Source organism: Bos grunniens, chromosome 21 (genome assembly GCF_055505025.1).
Source record: "Bos grunniens cultivar Pamir isolate PY7600 chromosome 21, Bosgru_T2T1.0, whole genome shotgun sequence".
Lineage (NCBI taxonomy): Eukaryota > Metazoa > Chordata > Mammalia > Artiodactyla > Bovidae > Bos > Bos grunniens.
The window spans coordinates 59358627-59383435 of NC_141185.1; positions in this window are offsets into that span (position 1 = coordinate 59358627).

The following is a 24809-nucleotide window of genomic DNA, read 5'->3' on the forward strand; positions in this document are numbered from 1 at the left end:
GTTAATGAAGCCATAAACTACACTATGTCTGAAGTTCTAAACATCACTCTATTCAGCTGGCCTTGTGGTTAAGAGAGCAGAAGATGTTTACTGCCAAAAGCCACCCTCTGGCCCATTCATAGCCAGCTCTTTGTAAATAAACATATAACCTTTGCAAGGTAATTTAAGGCTGTGCCTTAAAGCCTTAAAGAAGATGCTAAAAGTGAACTGAGAGAGAGAGGGAAGATAAAAAATCTCATGAATAAAGTCGATGGCTGCAGGCTAGGCGGTTATTAAGTCCCAAGCTGTTTTTCCTTCACTTTTCCTCACCACTGAAATAAAAACAATTATTGCTATGATGCTCTAAAATTAGAACACATTTGTCGTTTTTAAAGGCAGCTACAACTGAACTTGAGCTCAGCAGTAAAAACGGAGGCAAAGAAAACAGTTGTGCCCCAGGTCTGCCCTCTTGAAGTGTGGCATCAGCCAGGGAGGAGAACTGTCAGCCAACAAGAGTCTGGGGTTTATGCAGAGGGACATGGGTGAAAAGTCCTCGTAAAGGGGATTTAAGAAATCCCATTGGATGGTTTCCTAGGGCAGGGGTGCTATAGCTTGCATCACTATTACACAGAGAGAGCTGCTTACACTCACTCTTTGGGGATTGGCTGTAGCCCCACTGAAATGGTACGCTTTATTATTCCAGATGGCCAACCTTCAAGGAATATGCTGGTGTGTTCGAGAAAACCCGGAGATGTTAAACAGCTTTATTCCCTGCTCTCTTCTGCAGCTGCTCAGAGGGAGCTTTGCCTAAATAATCAATTATTAATGACCAAAAGCCTCCACCTCACTTAGGCTAAGAGGGAAAAGTCAAAATGGGTAACTGGTTCAATGACCAAAGTGAATTAGCCAAAGGAGGCTTTTATTCAGAAGATGCAATTGTATCTGCGTCCCCAGCCCACATTTGCCTCAACTTCCTTAGACATCACAGCCAAATAAAAGATTTGTCCAGTGCCCTTAATTACTGAGATAATTGCCTTAATTCTCTCTTCACTTTGCTAATGTAGTTCTGGCTTTGAATCTTATCCTTTATCCATTAGATCATTGTAATTGAAAAAACTGGATTATGATTCAATGAATCCTAACCTAGCCTTTTTTTAACAACATGTGAAGAGTGGGAAAATGATGGATAGATAGATAGTGGAGAGAGAATATATGTAGATAGACTACGTATAAAGTTACATTAAATGCATATTAAATACATAATATATATGTGTGTATATATATATATATATATATTCAATCCTATGCATAAGGAAAGAACAGATTTCCAAGGCAGAAATACTCCCATATGTCCAAGCACAAATTTTGAGATGGCTTAAATAAGGAATTAGTTTTCTGTCATGTAAATATTTGATTGTGCTTACAAATAATCTAATTTTCCACCATAAATTCATTTAAAATTTTAAAAAGCTAAGGCTGAGGGATGTTGACTCTGAGAATGGAAAGACCTGATTTTATGCCTTCACTAAGTGTTGCACACTTCTGTGGGTCACAAGTCTTCCGAGGCTACGAATCCTCATTCCTCACTTGCCTCCCACTACCATGAAGTGAAGGGCAAGTTCCACCTTGGGATGGAAGACAAGGGTCGTCCTGTATTCCATCAGCCCACCAGCCTCCATTGGTTTTCAGGATGAAGTCACAAACTGCTGGCTTTTAGTGTGGCTCCTGTGGCGATTCTGAGAGAACTGGCTTTCGTTTTAATACTATTGTAAAATGTCTAGAGATGCTTAGCTACAAGGCACTATAAAAGTTTAAGATATTATTGTTAAAAGGACACAGCAAAGCTATTCATAGCAAAGATTCAACTGACTGCAAAAGCACAGGGGCTGAAAGATAGGAGAATCCAAGAGGGTTTCTGTTATCATTAGTTTCATTGTTTTAATTTTCAAGTCTTTCCATCAACAATTTTGCAGGATATAGCTAATCATGGCACTATAAATAGGGACTTCACATCAGTTTTTGTTTGTTCTAGGGAGGTTGTAGCTTGAACTGAACTAAAAAGCATAAAAATATACATCATCCTCAGAATAATCCAAGAAGAAAGATGTATTTATTAACCAACAGAGCAATTACCTTGTTCTTAATTCTGGTCCTTAATTCTTTCTTTGATTCAGTCTGTGGAAATGATGCTTCTTTTATCACATCTTTTCAAATATCTATATGATTTGTCCAGATCCATCTTCCTGGACAATTCAGATTCAAAACCCTCTGGGAATTGAAAGATGTGTTTGAGTGTTCAATAACATTCCCTCAACGCATTCCCTGAAAATCTTTTAGCTGTAATCATTGGACTGGCTTCTGGGCATAAAATACTGAATAAATGTGAGTATGGTGCCTGCCCTCGTGGAGTTCAGTAAACCAGGGAGACACACATTCATCATATGAGCACACAGAAAAGCATAAAGTTCTAACTGATGCTATGAAGTGGTCCAGAGGACTGTGTGTGTCTAAAATAGGATATATGACTTAAACAAAGAAAGCTTGCTTAAAAATCACAAGTGAAAGTGAAAAGAAAAAGTCACTCAGTTGTGTCTCACTCTTTGCGACCCCTTGGGGTATAGCCCCCCAGGCTCCTCTGTCCATGAGATTGTCCAAGCAAGAATACTGGAATGGGTTTCCATGCCCTCCTTCAGGGGATCTTCGTAACCCAGGGATCAAACCCAGGTCTTCTACATTGCAAGTGGATTCTTTACCACCTGAGCCATCAGAGAAGTCTAAAATCACAAGAGCTAATATTTATTGAAACTTTTTATAAACTATATTTGAGACCCAGGTTTGTTTGCTAGGTCGGGAAGATCCCCTGTAGAAGGGAATGGCAACCCACTCCAGTATTCTTGCCTGGAGAATCTCATGGACAGAGGAGCCCGGAGGCTACAGTCCATGGGGTCTCAAAAAGTCAGACATAACTGAGTGACTAACACTTTCACTTTGAACAGGAATGATTCGTGGCAGGCAGGTTCCAGATCCTTCTCTAAAACGGCTGATCTCTACCTGATGGTTTGGCATTCCAGGATACTTCCATCTATCTCAAAATCCTTATCTCCACATGATGTACCCTGCTTTGCTACAGCAGAGGGAGAAAGAATAATGAAAACAATGCTGGTCCTACATGCTTTCACCAGGGAGGGAAATATGTTGCTTATCTGTGTATTTCAATCACATGGCCATGACTAATTCGAGTGAGATCCTTTTGTGTGGCCAAGGAGAGGAAAAGCAGAAACATGAACGAGTATCAGCACCATCTAGCACTATAAGCCAAGTATAGGAGAGAAGGGCAACTTTTTTCTTTTTAATTGAAGTACAGTTGATTCACATTCTTGTTTTAGTTTCCAGTGTACAGTAAAGGGACTCTGTTCTCTCTCTCTCTCTCTCTCTCTCGCTATATATATATATATATATATGTATATGTATCAGATCAGATCAGATCAGTCTCTCAGTCGTGTCCGACTCTTTGCGACCCCATGAATCGCAGCACGCCAGGCCTCCCTGTCCATCACCAACTCCCGGAGTTCACTTAGACTCATGTCCATCAAGTCAGTGATGCCATCCAACCATCTCATCCTCTGTCGTCCCCTTCTCCTCTTGCCCCCAATCCCTCCCAGCATCAGAGTCTTTTCCAATGAGTCAGCTCTTTGCATAAGGTGGCCAAAGTACTGGAGTTTCAGCTTTAGCATCATTCCTTCCAAAGAAATCCCAGGGTTGATCTCCTTCAGAATGGACTGGTTGGACTCTTTGTCCAACCAGTTGGACTGAGAGTCCAAGGGACTCTCAAGAGTCTTCTCCAACACCACAGTTCAAAAGCATCAATTCTTTAGCGCTCAGCCTTCTTCACAGTCCAGCTCTCACATCCATATATGACCACAGGAAAAGCCAAAGCCTTGACTAGATGAACCTTTGTTGGCAAAGTAATGTCTCTGCTTTTGAATATGCTATCTAGGTTAGTCATAACTTTCCTTCCAAGGAGTAACGTCTTTTAATTTCATGGCTGCAGTCACCATCTGCAGTGATTTTGGAGCCCAGAAAAATAAAGTCTGACACTGTTTCCACTGTTTCCCCATCTATTTCCCATGAAGTGGTGGGACTGGATGCCATGATCTTAGTTTTCTGAATGTTGAGCTTTAAGCCAACTTTTTCATTCTCCACTTTCACCTTCATCAAGAGGCTTTTTAGTTCCTCTTCACTTTCTTCCATCAGGGTGGTGTCATCTGCATATCTGAGGTTTTATATATATATATATATATATATACATATATATATATTCAGCTATATATATGTGTGTAATATATATATTTTTCAAATTCTTTTCTTTTAAAGATTATTACAAAATGCTGAGGCTAGTTCCCTGTGCTATACAGTAGGTCCTTGTTGCTTACCAACATTTTGTTATATAGTAGTATGTGTATTGGGAGAAGGCAATAGCACCCCACTCCAGTACTGTTGCCCAGAAAATCCCATGGATGGAGGAGCCTGGTAGGCTGCAGTCCATGGGGTCGCTAAGACACGACTGAGTAACTTCACTTTCACTTTCCACTTTCATGCATTGGAGAAGGAAATGGCAACCCACTCCAGTGTTCTTGCCTGGAGAATCCCAGGGACAGAGGAGCCTGGTGGGCTGCTGTCTATGGGGTCGCACAGAGTCGGACACGACTGAAGCGACTTGGCGGCAGCAGCAGTATGTGTATGTTAATCCCAACTTCTAATTTATCCCTCCTCCCATCTTCCCCTTTGAAAACCATACTTTTTTTCTATGTCTGTGAGTCTATTTCTGTTTTGTAAGTATATCCATCTCTATCAGTTTTTTTTTTAGATTCCATGAATAACTAATATCATATGATATTTATCTTTTCCTGTCTGACTTCACTTAGTATGATCATCTCTAGGTCCATTCATATTGCTGCAAATGGTATTATATTGGTCTCTTTTATGGTCTGAATGTTTTTCTGTGTGTGTGTGTGTGTGTACACCCCACATCTTCTTTTATCTATTTGTCTGTCAGCAGACAGTTAGGTTTCTTCCATGTCTTGGGTATTGTAAATACTGCTGTAATGAACATTTGGGTGCATTTATCTTTTCAAATTATGGTTTTCTCTGGGTCTATGCCCAGAAATGGAAAGATTATCTTGGCATAAATGTCATTGTGTACAAAGACCCTCCTGTAGGGGTAGAGCCTGGATATCGTAAAGCATGCGGAAGGTTGGTTTGGCATGGCAGACACGAGTTAGACCATTCAGAGTCCATGCTACTAGGCTTACCACATTTAGCAAGTATTCAAAAGATCCAAGTGTGCCAGGTCTCATTCTAGTCACATATTCTGCACTGGGTCCTCACCAAACTAATGCCACATTTTATTATATCCAAGACACCATCAACTCTGAGTCAAACCTTTAGTTTGTGTACTATTACAAAAAACTAAAAAAGGAAAAGCCACTACCAAGAAAACTATGGCATAAGCTTTCTTACCACTTAGAATATTTACTTTATACTTACTGAGAAGATACTTTGACTCTACATATATCAGTTTTTATCATCTACTATTCTAGTTGTGTGTGTGTTTATGCCAAATAAATGACTTAAGGAATACTGCTGCTTCTTATTTTCAGAACATGACTCTACTGAAGCACTTTTTTACTCCAAATCATTGAAGTCCATATCTGAGTTTTCAATTCCAGTACTGTCCTCAGTGCTATCAAGACAGATGGTGAAGTTATCTTCTAACAAAATAACTAAATGCCATTGGAGCTAGACTTCTAGGCCAGCTCTCCAATTATGAAGAATTAGCCTACTCTTGACTCCCAATTCAGGAATGTAACTAAACATGCCTGACTTGTTATCTCTCCTCCCCGCCTCCATATCTATTTGAATCCTAATGATTACAAGGACTGCTCACTATTGCTTCTGGAATTTTTGAAAGTCATTAACAATCAGTCTGCTAGTTTTGATGCTACAGTCTTTGATGTTTACACATGTGACAGGCAATGACAATTATATCACAACTGCCACCTGGACAGTAGCAATTATAAGATATTGTCTATTGTAAGACATGGTCCAATTTCAAGAATATTAAAATGTAAGAAGATCTTGAAATTGAATAAAATATGGTAGTAGTGTTTACTGTCTCCTTACTTACGTCAGATATTGAATCCAACACCATCTATTAATTCATTTAATTTTGCAACAGCCCATGTAGGTGTTGATAACACAAAACTTGGCAAAAAATGGGAAATTCTTATAACACGGTGTCCAAATCATGGATCTTGGTTGAGAACTGAGAACTTTCACCCTGATACATTGAGCGTTCAACATTGCAATGTATGGCTGGAGGGAGAAATTATTACAAGCCGTCTGCTGGTGGCCAATGAAAACTCAAGGCTATTCACACTGCTGAATGGCAGAAACCAACACAATATTGTAAAGCAATTTTCTTCCAATTAAAAAATAAATTTAATTTTTTTAATAATTACTTTTAAAAACCCTCAAGGCTATTGAATGATTTTCCTTACTCTAATTGGTGAAACTGAGCATACTGTTCAATATTTTTTAATTGGTCTGCATGCATGCTAAGTTGCTTCAGTCATATCCAACTCTGTGTGACCCTATGGACTGTAGCCCACCAGGGTCCTCTGTCCATGGGATTCTCCAGGCAAGAACACTGGAGTGGGTTGCCATGCCCTCCTCCAGGGGATCTTCCCAACCCAGGGATCGAATGCAGATCTCTTCTGCCTCCTGCGTCGGCAGGCGGGTTCATTCATTACCACTAGCACCACCTGTGAAGCCCAACTGGTCTACCAGGTGTAATCCAAATCTCTATTTATACACAATTGCCACCAACATTCCAGGCCTGGATTTTGCTCCTTTCCTAAATGGAGAAGTTGTACAGGTAAATCATGTATTTTTTTTCTCGGTAGAGTTTGTTGCAACGATGATGGAAAAATGGAGAACTAGACATATTCTTCTCATTGCTATGGAGAAGATGACTTTGATTTAAGCTCCTAAAATACCCTCTTGCATCTTCAAAGAGGGGTGAACATGGTGTGCCCGGGGTGGAAATTCCGTGAATTTCTCCTGCTCAGAGTAGCCATGAGGAGCCTCTATTTGATTTGCCTCTGTCCAGCTCCTAGTGAGCTGTCTTTTTCCTGAATATACATCCTTCTGTCTGGTCAAGTGTAAAGATAGTGAGACGGTTAAGCAGATCTTGTATATACTCATAAGAGCTTATGACAGCTTCTGTTATTCCACATTTCCAGCCTATCATTCACATTATTATGAAATGAATACTTACCTTCTTGCGTTAATCTATGTTTCCACCCTGATGACAAGGTGAAATTACCCATTAAGAAAAACCTAGCCAGAGGTGAAAAAAACAGTTTTCTACTTCTCTTTTAGACCTCACAAGAACTTGATGAGTTCAATCCCAATCCCAAATTGGGAATTTTAAGCTGAAATTCCATTTCCTTTCAGCCCAAATCTGACATCCTTATGCAAATAAAATAAAGATGCTTAAAGATGCTTTTAAAAAACCTTCTCCTGGGTTTTGAATGCTAAAAATGTTTTATTTAAAAAAAAAAAAAAGTTCAATGAACTAAGCTTCAATGAATCAGAAAACATGGGTCAAATCTTCCTTAATATACACCTGGGTTGGAAAATTAAGGGAAAAGTACTAGGGAAAGTCAACCCTGAATATTCATTGGAGGGACTGATGCTGAAGTTGAAGCGCCAATGCTTGGCCTCTTAATGCAAAGACTCATTGGAAAAGATCCGGATGCTGGGAAAGATTGAAGACAAAAGGAAAAGAGGGCGGCAGAGGATGAGATGGTTAGATAGCATCAGCAACTCATGAATTTGAGCAAACATGAATTTGAGCATGAATTCATGGACATGAATTTGAGCAAACTCTGGGAGATAATGAAGGACAGGGGAGCCTGTCATGTCCATGGGGTCGCAAAGAGTCAGACCCAACTTAGTGACTGAAAAACAACTAGGGAAAAACTTTCCCTGGTTGTTCCAAAATAAGAGCATTTGGGGAAAGCTGGCAACAACTGACAAGTCTAAGGTATAGCCAGTTTCACCCATCTCTTGTTGACAAAACCAGAACCATCATTAGAGAAAGCATGGAGGACCAGGATAGAAGATGTTGGAGAAATAATACTATTTTCTCGTTTTCTTCCAGAACTTGAAGTTTTGTATTTACACATGATTATTTCACTCTGGTAAGAAAAGAATAGAGATATATTCTAAAAACATTCTAACTTGGCTTCTCATGGTATATTAAAAGCATAATATAGAGGCACAGTCTCAAAGTTTGGAGGTTTAACCCCAGGGAGAGAAAATTATGGTTCTCTCCATTTATCCATGAACCCTGCAGCTGGTAAGACTGCACTCTGTTAGTAATTACACTGAACAGATGAGGGACTTTTTAATTCTTTTTTTTTTTTTGACCTGCCGTTAAACAAAATTTGCTTGTTTTATTTTTGGTTAAAAAATGATGAGGCAGCACCAACCCCAGTTTCACCCCAGAGCTGTTGATTTTTTCCCCCTCCTTCCTAATTTGTTTCAGACTAGGAGTGCAGAGTCCCATTTTAGTGGGAAACATTTGCTGCCAAGACCTTCAGGGGTTTTATCTGCAGTTTATTTTGTTAACTACAAGCTTTAGATTGTTGTGAGTTTCTTTTTTTCTTCTTCAAACTTTGCAACAGAAAAGTTCATCTTCATATTTTAGGAAACAAATTTAAAGCAAAAAGAAAGGGAAGGATGGGTTTGGAGTAGTCGAAAATGTCAGCAGTCATCTAAAACCAACGATATTTATAAAGAGGAATCATAAAATAATACAAGTGAATTCACTGTCTTAAAGGTTTAGGAGCCTGGTCCACACTCCACTCCCACCCTTACCCTTGTAATTCAAATTTAACACTAATAAAAGAGAGGAACTAAAGATAATTGGCTAGAATCAAGCATTACATAGCAAACATTTCATAAGCTGACCCAGCTAAGCAACTGCAACTCAGTGCATTTTAACTTATTAATTCAGAACAGAAAACAATGGCTCATGAGGTGGAAAGAATGTGCTACAACACCCCCATTGCCCTGGCTGGTATTTATAAAGTTTTGGCAGAATTTCATAGCAAATTTTAAAATAATGTGAAAGTGGCCTGTTTCCGGTTTCTACCCTGCACCATGCCTGTGCTGAGGATGTTGTGGTCAGGGCAAGTGGCCAAGGATTTTGCCTGGCAACAGGAATGGAACAGACAAGTGCTAATAATCCTCATGTATTTGTACAGTGCTTTCTTATTTGATGTTTCAAGGAACTTCATATAGACCCTCTCATTTGGTTCTCATCACAAGCCTGGTAGACCAAGCTGGTTTTATTTTGCTGATGATGAAACCAAGATTAGCAAAGATGAGAGACTTGGTCAAACCGATGTAGTTGGTAAGAATGGCTGTAGACATTTAATACACTTTTCTGACCCTTCCATCAGTTCAATTCAGTCGCTCAGTCATGTCTGACTCTTTGCAACCCCATGGACTGCAGCACACCAGGCCTCTCTGTCCATCACCGACTCCCAGAGTTTACTCAAACTCATGTCCATTGAGTTGGTGATGCCATCCAAGCATCTCATCCTCTGTCATCCCATTCTCCTCCTGCCCTCAATCTTTCCCAGCATCAGGGTCTTTTCAAATGATTCAGCTCTTCACATCAGGTGGCCAAAGTACTGGAGTTTCACCTTCAGCATCAGTCCTTCCAATGCATATTTGGGACTGATTTCCTTTAGGATGGACTGGTTGGATCTCTTTGCAGTCCAAGGGACTCTCAAGAGTCTTCTCCAGCACCACAGTTCAAAAGCATCAATTCTTTGGCTCTCAGCTTTCATTTATAGTCCAACCCTCACATTCATACATGACTACTGGAAAACCCATAGCCTTGACTAGATGGACCTTTGTTGGCACAATGATATCTCTGCTTTTTAATATGCTGTCTAGGTTGGTCATAACTTTCCTTCCAAGGAGTAAGCATCTTTTAATTTCATGGCTGCAGTCACCATCTACAGTGATTTTGGAGCCCAAATAAATAAAGTCAGCCACTGTTTCCCCATCTATTTCCCATGAAGTGATGGGACCAGATGCCATGATCTTCGTTTTCTGAATGTTGAGCTTTAAGCCAACTTTTTCACTCTCCTCTTTCACTTTCATCAAGAGTCTCTTTAGTTCTTCTTCGCTTTCTGCCATTAGGGTGGTGTCATCTGCATATCTGAAGTTATTGATATTCCCAGCAATCTTGATTCCAGTTTGTGCTTCATCCAGCCCAGAGTTTCTCATGATGTACTCTGTGTATAAGTTAAATACATTAAATAAGTTAAATAAGCAGGGTGACAATTTACAGCCTTGACATACTCCTTTCCCTATATCTGACCCTTAGAACAAATAATTTTCCTTTGAGATTCAAATGTGGAATAACTACCCCAAATCCTCTTTGTTACCCTCTTTCCTCACTGACCCATCCCAGAATCACACAGGGCTCTGTGTAACTCCCCAGGAGTACCCCTGGAAGAATGTGAAATTCCAGTGGGTATACCTCGGCAAACCATTCACTTGAGGCTGACCCTCCATTCCATAGAAATTATAGCTCTCAACTAACTGATCAATATTTGTTTAAATCAGTAAAGCAAATCATCTCATTTGAAGACCCATGTGAAAACTTCAGGCTTAATGGCATCTTCTGCTGCTATCATTAAAAGCCCAAGTAAATTGGCCAATCTGTAAAATTTTAGCTGAAGAGGTGACTTCTTCTGTGTTATACATTGTATCAGGTGAAATGCGTGCTATGCCCACTAGGTGAAGGCAGTGTGTTCAAAGGAGGAACGGTGGACTGAAAAGAAGAAAGGCTTGGGGCAAGAAAAACCTGGGTTGTGTCTTATTTCTCCCATTTAACTGTTATGGAACTTCAGGCAAATTATTGTGTCTCACTGCAACTCAGTGTCTTCTATAACACCATTCATTTAATCTTACAGGATTCTTGTGAGGATTAAATAAGACAGCACATACAATGCATCTTCACAATGTTATCCCCTTTGTTGAATTCTGTTTCAAACATTTTAACTCACCGATACTCCTGGAAGGAACTCTTTCTTCCGCTTTGGTCTTCCAGATGTAGTCCTGGCTTGTAGCTCTAACAGTTGAATTGTCTTGTGACCAAATTAGATGGTATAATTTGCATAAAATAAAATGGCACTGATTTGAAAAATGTTGTGACACAGTTCTGTTTTGTTTTTCCAACAGGAGACCTGCCCGCACACTGGTGGGTTGCAGTAAGGATTGGGTGAAGTAGGAAAGAGGTAAACATGTGGAGAAGATACTACTAAATTCTTTAAATATACTATTTCATTGAATCTTCTCAACAACTCAGCATGGAGAATGAAGCAGTTGTATAATTATACAGCAAATAGATCAACTATTTAGATAGCCAAACTCAATAATTAGGACTGAAAGCATTATTAACTGAGTTTGTAAATGAATCCTTCAGCTATCTATCTTAACTCTCTGCTTCTCTTTGTTCACTGTAAATGTTCTGCCATATGATAATTTATCCTGTTAACTTAATTGGCACTAAGGCCCCATCAGATAATTCAAATCTAAATTATTCACATTGTCTTTCATATTATCCCAACACTAAAAGGATATTCCCACTTCCTTTTGCTTTCTTGCATGAAGTTTCATCTACAACATGACAACCCACCTACTGTAAAATTGTGAGGATGTATTCTGTCTGGTTTGTCCCATCTTGAATTAGGAGGTGGGTAAAACTAAGTTTTCAAGCTTTAAAAATTAGATCCTTGACCTTGAGAGGGTGATCTGCATTATCAGCTATTTTAATGCCTTGAGCCAAAGCATTTGCTGTAGGTTTCAAAATAGGATTATTCCAAGATCCTAAGAAACTAAAAACTTTAGTGAAATTTGGCAGGCAGTTATACTGAAAAGTTATAGTAGATATGTGGTTCTGTGAGAATGAAGGAGTATCTACTTAAAATATAAGCCAAGTCTTCCATTTCAGATGACTTTTCAAAGTTGAGGTTTCTTTCAAAACTAAATATCATAATACAATCCTCTAAGGGGGGGGGGGGCGAAACACAGATCTAAAGTTATAATTTTTTTAAAATCTCTATAGACTCATCATCATTATTTTATTCTCCTCCACCAAATGTTTTAATTATCTGTTTAGATATTTTTTCCACTCTTGATATATACTGGATTTAATATAAAAGCAATATATTCATAGATATTACTACTTTTTTGAACTAGAGAACATTCAACAGAACATCAAAATACATTGATAAATACAATGTAGATTTCATATATATGGTACCTTTCAAGAACTAAATAGAACTAAAATGAAAGCTGGGGAGATTCAAGAATCAACATATGTCTTATGCAAAATAAAACTGTTAATTTCATACAATCTTAAAACCATTACTCAATTTTATAACCACAGAAATGTAGGATTTTAGACAACCCTATGCCATTTCAAAGTTGTGGTTTTGAGTATTTCCAGTTCAAACCTCTTTCCTGGATTAAAATTAAGGCATTCATGTACCATTTGGCTGGGGTACCTACTTAACTGGAGATGAAAGGTGATTCTTTCTAGAAGCATGCAAGTATACGAGGTTTTTTCCCAAACATACCAGGTATATGCCACAAAGTGTAGGAACTGGGCCAAGAATTTAAAATAGAATTACTATATTTTCTCTTCTCTCAGCTGTATTTTTCTTACACATGCTGAACCACCAAAGGTTGAGGGTGAAAGGATTTTAGACCTACCCATTTTAACTTGCTGTAAATTGGATCAGTTCAGCCAAATTTTCTTACATGCAAGAACAGATGGTATGATATTTTATCATAAAATGACTTTTCCTTTGCTTTACTGTAAAAAAATTCCAAGCCCAAAAGACAGTATATTTTTCACAGACCTGTGGCCTGTTATAATATGAGCTTGTTTTAGCTCCCTGATCTAATTTGTGGTTGAGTATGGCTTTTTTTGTGTCTGCAGATGTACAAAACGAAAAAGCCCTTTTGCAAATGGAAATATCTTTTTCTGTTTGCATGATATATGTGTGTTTAAGAAAAGGGAAAAAAGAGTTTACCCACATTTGTAAGTGAGGTTCCAATTGTTCAGATAATGGGCTCCCTACTTTACTCGTCAGCACATTGTTCTTTCACTTAAAATTAATTATAGAACATTCTCGAATGTGTACTTTCTGCCTGTGTGTACACAGAGTGGACAGTTGAAGAAATTACTGGAATATTTCCAGCAGAAAAATACTTTATTTAAAACATACAATTGATTAAGGGAAAGCAGAGAATTTTGTTTGAATTATTAAGAGAACCGTATGCTGTTAATTTCCTTTTAGTGTGAGTGGAGTCATCTTTTAAATAATTCATATTTCCTTGTGACCAATTTTTCTTCTTTTGCTCATATGTACTTTAGAGATGATTACTGAAGCTGAACCTGTCACACCTTACCATGAAAATTTGAGAATATTCAATGAATTTCACAATATCCCAGTATTTTCATTCTTCCCTCTGTCTACAAGGTATGTTCTCTCTCAGTCTGTATCACATTCTATACCACCAAATTGATAGAGTTAAAGAAATTCAGTGTTTTGTTTTTTGTTTGTTTGTTTGTTTTTTGCAGGGGGGTTGCTGTACATGTGTGTGCTTTGTTTTCCATTTGAGAAATGGAGAATTTAGCTTCTGTTTCTGTTTCACAACTAGTTTCCTTAGACGATTCTGGAATCTGTTACCACATGAAATTGTGAACCAGGAAGGGGAGAATGAAGGCAAATCAAGGTATCCATTTAGCATGAATCTTTTTACAATGTATGTTAATTAGCAATCGTAGGTGGTCTTGGTAGAGAGACGAATAATTGAACAGGACAGAAGTCACAATTCCCAAAGTGGACCTGCTAATCCCTAGGCAGTGTCACAGTAACAAGAACATACCGTGTTGTTCAGCTAAATTCCTCGATACACCTACTCCCGAGGTGAGGAGGGCATTCAGGCTTTGCAATCCAGGTGCTGTCTGTCAAAAGCACCAAATTTAGTCCCAAGCAACTGAAGGAATCTGTGTCAGGCCCGTCTTGAAGCATCTTTCTGATTCACAGGCAAATGACAATGTTCCGTGAAGGGTTTGCAATAAAGAGTAATATGTTGGGGAAATTAAACCATGAATTGGCGCTGTTAATTACACACATGTTGGTTTAAAGCCGAAGCAAATACTTGTATCTGCCCTTTGTTGCCCATTTCGCATGCCTGCCTGTTCCTCCACTGCTGCTGCTCGGTCTGTTTCTCTCTAATCTACCGACCACTTCCACTACCCGATGCTAAGCACTAACGCAAATGTGAAATGTAAATTGTGGCCTCGATTGCTGCTACTTGGGTGTGCAGAGAGATGCCAGCTTCTGTAACAGCCTAGCTTGTGCCTGGGATCAGCTTCTACGTCCTCACTGACTGACAACCTCTTTTCTGATTCATCTCGTTCCTCTTTGGCTTCCCATCCAAGTTCGCTCTTTGGCCAAATGTGCATTTCACACACCTATTTATCTGTGTTTTCCTTGACACAGAAGAGAACACATCTACACTTGAGGCTTCCAAGCCAACTTACTTTACTTTGCATTGAAATTCCCTTCTTTGCTTTTTCTTCCTCATAAAGCCTGAAGTGTGATTTAGCCAACACTTCCCTCCAGCAATAATTATCTAACCATGTCATCCCCCTATTGTTGAGGTATGATTGATCATGATAATATACTAACCTAACTCCCATCCCTGTCCTCTAAGAGCTTATTATCAAAGAAGTGGTTTAGAAATTCTGAACTCTAAGGCTACTGCCAAGTTAAAAAAGAGAACACTGCAGGCCAAGGCACAGGCATGCCAGCCCAGTGTCCCTGGAGGATGGTGAGCAGGTCAGGCTGGTGAGTGATGAGGCAGAATAAGGTGTCACTTCTTGGCCTTTTGGCTAAAACTAAGTGTAGGATGGGGACTTCCCAGGTAGCACAGTGGTAAAGAGTCCACCTGCCAATGTAGGAGACGCAAATTCGATCCCTGGATCTGTAGGATCCCCTGGAGGAGGAAATGGCAACCCACTCTGGTATTCTTGCCTGGGGAAACCCCACGAAGAGAGGAGACTAGTGGGCTACAGACCATAGGGTCACAAAAGAATCTGACACAAGGTCTAGCAGGCGAGGAGCTGAAAAGAAAGATGATGTTCCAGTCATGATGGTGCTTAAGCATTAAGAATTTGGATTTCATCCAGTAAGCAGCAGGAGGAAATCGGTGGACATTTTTCTCCAGAGACAGTACTCACTTCATTTTTCAGAAGGGAAAAAAATAAAGAGTTCTGATGGTGGCTACAGAGAATTAACTGGGGACGGGAAAAACAAGTGAGAGAAAAGCTATTGCCACCATTAGGACGAGAGATGCCGTGACCTAGTTTGAGGTAGTGAGAGTGGTGAATGGAGAGAAGGGTGTGCCTGGGAGCATTTCTGAGACAAAGTGATTCAATGGTACTTAGTGTCCTACTGATGTGATGGGTGAGAGAGAAGGGTTTATAGTGGATAGATAATGACTTCCTTAACTAAAAGAGGCCAGGAGAAAGAACAGATGTTGCTCAGTAGTATCCAAATCTTCAGTTACAAAGAATCTGAGGCACTTAGGAGCCGCCAAGACAAGATGCCTGTAGATCAGCCTTGCCCAACCTTTCTGCCACCAGGAATCGGTTTCATGGAAAAGTTTTTTCACAATAGGGATGGGAGTATGGTTTCGGGATGATTCTAACTCATTACATTTATGGAGCACTTTATTTCTATTATTATTACATTGTAATATACAATGAAATAACTAACCATTGTCACTTGCCCCTCAGTGATAGGCTTCTGATATGAGCCTGCAAGCAATTGATCAATCCTCTCTGCTAATGATAATCTGGACTTGCAGCCCCTCCCCAGGGCGAGCATCACCGCCTCAGTTCCACCTCAGATCCGCAGGCACTGGATTCTCTTTAGGAACGGAGCAACCTAGATCCTTCGCAGTGCAATTCATGGTAGAGTTCTAGCTCCCTAGAGAATCTAATGCTGCTTCTCATCTGACAGGAGGGGAAGCTTCGCTGGAAATGCGAACAATAGGGAGTGGCTGTGAGTATGAATAAGCGGCTCCACCACGGACTCACCTCCTGCTACGTGACCCTGTATTGGTCTGTGGACCCGAGGGGTTGGGGGTCCCTGCTTCAGATAGTTGAAAACACAGCCGGGTTTGGAAGGGTCAGAGCTGAAGAAAGACATAGATGATCATCAAAGCCACAAGAGTTCTTAGAATTGCCTACAATGAGAGTGGAAGGTGAGCAGAACTGAAAACAGAACCGTCAAAACTACCAGCATTTAAGGAGGAGGCAGTGGGGGGAAAGCCAGTGATTGAATCCGAGAAGAAATTAATTGAAGAGAAAATCAGTGTAGGAGTTTGGAGTCAGTACATGCAAACTTACATATATCAATAGAATGGATAAATAACAAGGTCCTCCTGTGCTGTACAGGGAACTACATTCAATTTCCTGGGATAAACCATAATGGAAAGGAGTATGAAAAAGAATATATATATATATACACACACGCATATATATATGTATGTATATATATGTACACATGCACACATATATATATATGTATGTGTATATATATGTATTTGTACATGTAACTGAGTCACTTTGCTGCACAGCAGAAATTATCACAATGTTGTGAATCAAATATACTTCAATTTAAAAATATATTAAAAAATAAAATAAAATCCATTATCAAAGAAAAGTCAGGTCAGGGTTCTTGCTATAACATTCAAAGAGTGAGCTTGCCAGCTGAGGGGCTGGAGTGCAGGCTACAATGGTGTGTGTAGACTCCACTGCTAGGAGTCAAAGTGGGCATCACCTCATCTGAAAGGTTTTCCTCCCTGAAAAATGTTACAACCCCAAACAGGCTTTGGGAGTCAGTATCTAAAAGTTTCATTTGACTTGGGAATGTTCGTTTTGAAACAAGCAAAATAGAACGGGGATTTTCCAGATTATTCATGTTATTCAGTACTTAAGAATGCACGCAGCAGTGAATTAAAGCAAAAGTGTTCTCAGCTCAACTAACGAATAGGATAGTATTCTTTTTTGTGTTTCATTTAACAAGCATCAAGCTGACCTAAGTTGGTTTGCCTTTTTGTGTGTGTGGTTTTGTTTTTTCCTTACTGATGTATATTTTCACTTTTGTTATTAGCTTGGGAATTCTGGGGACTATTTACTGTGATGGATGAACAATCAGAAAATCATTACTTAGGTCTATACTGGGGAGAAATACTGTGTTACATCTATGGTGGATACTTCTGTTCTCAAATTAATGCTTTATTTATTTAGCTGTTCATTTTGGAAACATGAAAAGCATGTTTTAAACTCCCCAAATTAGCCTTGGGAACAGATGAATAAATATGAAAACAATTTATCCCTTTAACAGCCTAATAAAATATGTTTTCATTATGCTAACTGACCCTGATAAATTCAATAGCCGTCAGTTAAATATATCCATCATCCTGGGGAAGTATATCCAAATGTTTGTTCATTTTCTCATCCTCAGTGAGCCTTGGTCACATAATGATCACTAATTGTGACATCTATAATGTTATACTTTTTTGGCTTTCAGTTTTAAAAAAGAATTGGTAAGGTACTGCTTCACTTCAAAAAAAGAAAGCTTTGAAACCCTACTTTAAGCTATTTTCCAAATTTTGATTTAAGCTCATTGGGTTCTCTCCAGTTCCTTAAGATTTCTCAACAGCCACTTCCCTTTTACTGTTACAGAGTTAACAGTATCACTTTGGATTTCTAAGTAGGAAGCACCAGGCACTGACTTGCCTCTCAGGTGGCAAAGTTGTGAATTCAGCTTCTCGCTGTCAGTACTGACAACCGCATTTTCTAAGGATGTCCAATGGATAGTATAGGACATGGAACATCAGTGTTTGTTCCTTACTCTGCATTTCAGGAGGATTACCACTCGGGATAAAGGAAGGAAAACAGAACCTCTCTAGGTGTGGGGTAACCTGAGTGCCTCAGGCTATCACTCAGATTGAGGTGAAGTCATCGATCAGGACCCTGAGAAAGGCAAGCTTAAAGTGAGCCTTCCCACAGCCAGACCAAGGCGGCCACTCTAGGTCGGCCTCAGGGGCAGGCTTGGGGGGACATCGTGGTGACTCTCCCCAGTGAACGAAAGTGTACGGGTACCTGCGCATGGCTAATATGCAGCACAGGAGAGGCTCTTCAGCCATGTCTGGTTCTTCATTCAGTAGCCTGTCACGTGATTTTCCCTTCTAACCAGCCCCCACGCGGCATCGCGGCTCCAATCTCTAAAACCAGGACCACGTGCTCCTGTTTGCACATCTGGCCTGGGCAAGCCTGGCTCCAATTTAAAAACCTACATGTTGGTCCAATTTCATTATTAGACAAGGAAATTCTGTTAACCGGTGGGCTCATTTGCATATCATTACCCAGAATGCCTACCCAGCTCACAAATGTTTCCCAGACCCAGAGTGAAGAGAGGGTGGGGGAAACGTGATGCTTTGGAAACAGAGATGTGTGTGTATGTTACTCAAAACTCTTTTCCCTCTGTTTTCTATTAAGAAAGAAAATGTAATACAAATTTATGAAATTTTACCTGAGAGAAAAATTTTCACCTGACTTTCAGGAAATTTAAGCAAATGGAGACCAGAAAAACTAACCACCAGGTAATTCTCTATTTATGCAGATAAAAGATACAGTAATAAAAAACTTCCATACTTTATTTCAAACATTTTCCAAAGAACTTTCTTCTTTCTTGGGCATCAAAACACTTTTTTTTTTTTAAGTGATGTTAAGTTGATAAAAGTGAAGGGCCTCCGTGGAACTAAAGTTTGAAAAGCCACAGTAAGGAACGTTTTTAATTGGATAAGTGTCAGCCACATCATTCGTCTCTTCAAGCCTGAGCTCATTTAGTCACAATGTAAACTTCTGTATTGTTTCCTGAAAAATATCTAAAGGATTCTGGGCAACAGCTGGGAAACTAGGCTCTTGGTACAAAAAAAAAAAAAAAAAAAAAAAACAGACTACTTAGACTGTCCACAGTTAAAGATTTCAGGGTTGGTTTTTCTGCTTACATTTTACAGTTTTTTATGCTTTACATTTTATTTTACAAAAGGAAGAAATGCTTCATCCACAACAGAAAAGACCAAAAAAAAAAAAGAAATAAAATAATACTATAATTGCTTTGGGGACCGAAGTTAAAACGCAGGTGTTTTGAGGGGAACATAAACATTTTTTCCTAAATGAGGCGTTGAGGGCTGGGAGAAGGGCAGTAAAATTAGTGGAATTACTGCCTGATTTTAACCAGATGATTGCTGCAGTTGGACACCAGCGAGTTTTCATTAGGGACTCTAATTTACAAGCCATTCAACACATTCCAGTGGAACACAACAACTCCCCCAGGTCCTAAAGAATGCCAGCTCTCCCACTTTATGGCAGAGAGGCTGAACTGCAAGGCTTTTAAAGGCCAGCACGACGAGGGAATGGAGCTCAGTCTCTGTGACCTGGGGATGATCACATCTCATAGTGGTCTCCCAGAAGGAGACCATAGCAGGGAACCGACTCCGGACGTGCAGTTCAACCACAGTTTGGGAACATGTGGGCCCTCAGTGGTGTGCTGGCAGCCGTGGTGTGTCAGAAGATGTCCTTGTGATACTCCAGGAATGTTGTTTGTTTGCACGAACAAGTGATAGGTTCCCTTCTAATTTGCAACTAGAAAATGATGTCTAACCTTTTTCCCTTCGACAATCGGTATTGCTGGCCATGCAGGATAAACAATTTTCTAATGTTCCATGGCATGGAGTCAGGATTTCTGTGGCCTCGCTGACATGTGTTGCATCTAGTCAGTTTATGTATTTTTATTGCGATTTGTCAGGGCTGGAAAGCAAATGTGGCAAGTTCAGGAGTTCACGTTCTGCTCATCATTTCATACCTGCTCTAACCTCAACAAGGTGAGAAATTGTATGAAATCATCCCAAATCAAGCTCATCTCTGAAAGAGGAAGCAGCAGTGTGTCTTGGCAAAGCCTGAAGAGCTTTTTTATGTAATCCAAAAGACAGACAGAGCAGGTCTAGAGCAGTTGAGGTCCTGAATATCTTGGGATCAAAGCCTGGTGTCCTTAAAGCCTTAGAAGTAAAACTTGCAGAAATTAACACAGTGCTAATTGGAAGAGTTTGTCAGGATCAAGCCACTTAATCCTTCTACAGTCACAGAATCACTACAACTGTTGAAAGTAGCCTGAAGTTTGCAGGGTTGGAATTCACTCACTGAGCACTGGTTAGATTTGGCCATAATATTAGGAATAGTTGGCAATTCATTTGTCAGGTTATATTTCCATGTTTTACCATTTAAAAAAAAGTCCCTTAAAAAACTAAAAATAGAGCTACCATACAATCCAACAATCCCACTCTTGGGCACATATCCAGAGAAAAACTTGGCTCGAAAGTATACATGCACCCCAATATTCATTGCATCATGGTATACAATAGCCAGGACAAGAAAGTAACCTAATTGTCCATTGATAGATGAACTGGTAAAGAAGATGTGGTACATATATACAATGGAATACTACTCAGACGTAAAAAAGAATGAAATAATTCCATTTGCAGCAAGATGGATGGACCTAGAGATTACCACACTAAGTGAAGTGAGTCAGACAAAGACAAATATCATATGATGTTACTTATATGTGGAATCTTAAAAAAGAAAAAAAAGAATGATACAAATGAGCTTACCTATAGAATAGAAGCAGATTCACAGACAGAGAATGATATTATGGTTAAGGGGCAGGGAAGAGGGGTAGACTGGAAGTTTGGGATTGACAAGTACGCACTGCTATATTTAAAATAGGTAACCAACAAGGACCTACTGTATGGTACAGGAAACTTTGCTCAATATTCTGTAATAACCTAAGTGAGAAAAAATTTGAAAAAGAATAGAAAAAATAAAATAACTCAGGAATGCATCCATCAGTCTTTCAACGTCCTGCAAATATCCAAGTGTGTCCTGATTAGCCCTATTTGATCTTTCCCTTTTATCTCTTTGCTTCTGCTGGTGGAGGTTGATAAAACCTCCATGATCTAGAGAATCTTAAAGCTTGTGTTTGTTTATATTTTAGCTACATGTGATTCTATACTGTGGTTGAAAATTAAAGATTGTTCTGCACACTAGACAAGTACTTCTGTGGTAATTGGCAAAAAACAATCAGTGTTAAACAACCAGTTGAGGGTCTCTTCTGGGGTCACAAAACCGCAGAGCCTCATTTTCTGAAACTTGGATTTCAAGAGCTGGTATTAAAGAAATAAATATTTAGTAAGTAGATAGTCCATTGAAGGTACAGAATCACTTTTTATAAATTCATGACTGAGAATTATTTGTTTTATTTCATATTATATTAGGGGGGAAAGAAAGTTAATAGTTTTTCATTATTTGGTTTCTCCAATTCTATGCCAAAGCCTTTGACTGTGTGGATCACAATAAACTGTGGAAAATTCTGAATGAGATGGGAATACCAGACCACCTGATCTGCCTCTTGAGAAACCTATACAGGTCAGGAAGCAACAGTTAGAACTGGACATGGAACAACAGACTGGTTCCAAATAGGAAAAGGAATATATCAAGGCTGTATATTGTCACCCTGCTTATTTAACTTACATGCACAGTACATCATGAGAAACGCTGGGCTGGGAGAAGCACAAGCTGGAATCAAGATTGCCGGGAGAAATAACCTCAGATATGCAGATGACACCACCCTGATGGCAGAAAGTGAAGAGGAACTAAAAAAAAAAAAGCCTCGATGAAAGTGAAAGAGGAGAGTGAAAAAGTTGGCTTAAAGCTCAACATTCAGAAAACGAAGATCGTGGCATCTGGTGCCATCACTTCATGGGAAATAGATGGGGAAACAGTGGAAACAGTGTCAGACTTTATTTTTGGGGGGCTCCAGAATCACTGCAGATGGTGACTGCAGCCATGGAATTAAAAGACGCTTACTCCTTGGAAGGAAAGTTATGACCAACCTAGATAGCGTATTCAAAAGCAGAGACATTACTTTGCCAACAAAGGTCCGTCTAGTCAAGGCTATGGTTTTTCCAGTAGTCATGTATGGATGTGAGAGTTGGACTGTGAAGAAAGCTGAGCGCCGAAGAATTGATGCTTTTGAACTGTGGTGTTGGAGAAGACTCTTGAGAGTCCCTTGGACTGCAAGGAGATCCAACCAGTCCATTCTGAAGGAGATCAGCCCTGGGATATCTTTGGAAGGAATGATGCTAAAGCTGAAACTCCAATACTTTGGCCACCTCATGCAAAGAGTTGACTCATTGGAAAAGACTCTGATGCTGGGAGGGATTGGGGGCAGGAGGAGAAGGGGACGACAGAGGATAAGATGGCTGGATAGCATCACTGACTCAACGGACATGAGTCTGAGTGAACTCTGGGAGTTGGTGATGGACAGGGAGGCCTGGTGTGCTGCAATTCATGGGGTCGCAAAGAGTCGGACATGACTGAACAACTGAACAGAACTGAACTGAACTGAATTCTATGCTAAAACTGAAGTATTTGTTTCCAATCACAGAAAATTAATCATTTACACATTTGTGAAAATTTGAGTTCTAACTTGCCAAAGAATCAGGCCATTGTGATTTTCATACTTGCCTGTTAAATTGTTCAGGACTTTCAGTGAGAATTCTAAATAGTGAATTTTGAGGTTATCATTACCTACTACATGGCATGAAGAATACCATTATCTTGAGAAAAATCATCAGATGTCCACTTCACTTCATGCTTATTGAATGGTCTGGCCACTGGAAGTCCCTTTTAGGCACCAAAAGAAGTCCCAGAATATTCTGTGGAATACTTTTGATTATTTATATTTTTGGAAATATCTTTAAAATATTTGCCAAGGCTTTTTTCATGCTGAACTTGATTATTTTTTCTGATAGTTTATTTAGCTGCAATTTAAATCCAAATTGTTCATTACAAAAAAATAAGAAATCAAGAGCTCTATAGTAATTATTTTTATTTTTCTCTTTGTCATTTCAACAAGTGTGCTTTTAATTAGGTGACTCAGCTGTTAGGAAATTTGTATTTTTACATTTGAACATAACTATGTTAATAGTTGTCCAGGTATTCTCAGGTGTTTGGAAGTAGGGGTATGTAGGGCAGCAGGAGGGGGAAATCAGAACAGTGAAGAACCCTTGAAAGGAAAAAAATAATAGTATTTCTCTTTTATGCTCCTTTTTAAAGTGACTTTATACAGAATTTAACTTAAAAAGAACAAGACAGAAACTCTAAGAAGAAGATAAAAATAATTTGTAATCCCACAACCCAGAGAACTGCCATTTTGCCATATATCTTTCTAGATTTTAGAACTATTGCTCTCATTACATTAGTTTGCTTCATAACTACCTTGTTTTTTAAAAAAAATTTAATAGTGTATTAAAGACACCTTATCATGGAAGACTTTTCTGAACCAGGATTTCTGATAACTATAAAGGTATTCCATTACATGTATAAGTTCTACCCCACTGTTCGGGTTTTGGAGATTCACTATTATAAATAATACCACATAAATGAAAAATACATTGTGGTGGATATTTTATGTTTACTCTTTGGTTATAATTCTGATTATTTCCTTGGGGAAATTTCAAATATAAAAACTTGAATTTTTAGGTAAAGCATACGCACTTGCCTAGGGCTTTTGATTTATAGTAACAAATTGTCCTCCAGAAATGTTCTACTACACCAGTTTTCACACTCATCGGCAGTGTTGGGGAGAGTATTTTGGCCCACAGAGGGTTTTGTTTGTTTGTGTAATCTGTATGTTTAGTAAGGAATCTATGAAAGCTTCAGAAATACGTTCTCAACAGGGTAGATTATCTTTTCTGCTTTATCAGTTGCTATCTATTGCATGCAAATAGTAGTAAATCCCTTTGACAGACTTTGTGTTGTCCATTTATTTCACATCCCTCATCCAATGTGATGCTTACAGGAATCCTGAGACATAGGCTAGGTCCTCATCCTCCTGCGTTCAGGTGTGAGAAGGGGAACAGCCTGCTAGTCACAGGCCTGTTGTTGTCATTTAGTCCCTAAGTCATGTCTGACTCTTTTGCAACCCCGTGGACTGTAGCCCTTTGTCCATGGGATGTCCCAGACAAGAATACTGGCGTGGGTAGCCATTTCCTTCTCCAGGGGATCTTTCTAAACCAAGGAGAGAACCCGAGTCTCCTACTTGGCAGGTAGATTCTTTACCATTGAGCCATCTGGGAAGCCCAGTCACAGGTCTGCTGCTGCTGCTGCTAAGTCGCTTCAGTCGTGTCTGACTCTGTGCGACCCCATAGATGGCAGCCCACCAGGCTCCCCTGTCCCTGGGATTCTCCAGGCAAGAACACTGGAGTGGGGTGCCATTCACAGGTCTCAGTTCAGTTCAGTACAGTTCAGCCGCTCAGTCGTGTCCGACTCTTTGCCACCCCATGAATCACAGCATGCCAGGCCTCCCTGTCCATCACCAACTCCCGGAGATCACTCAGACTCATGTCCATCAAGTCCATGATGCCATCCAGCCATCTCATCCTCTGTCATCCCCTTCTCCTCCTGCCCCCAATCCCTCTCAGCATCAGGGTCTTTTCCAATGAGTCAACTCTTCGCATGAAGTGGCCAA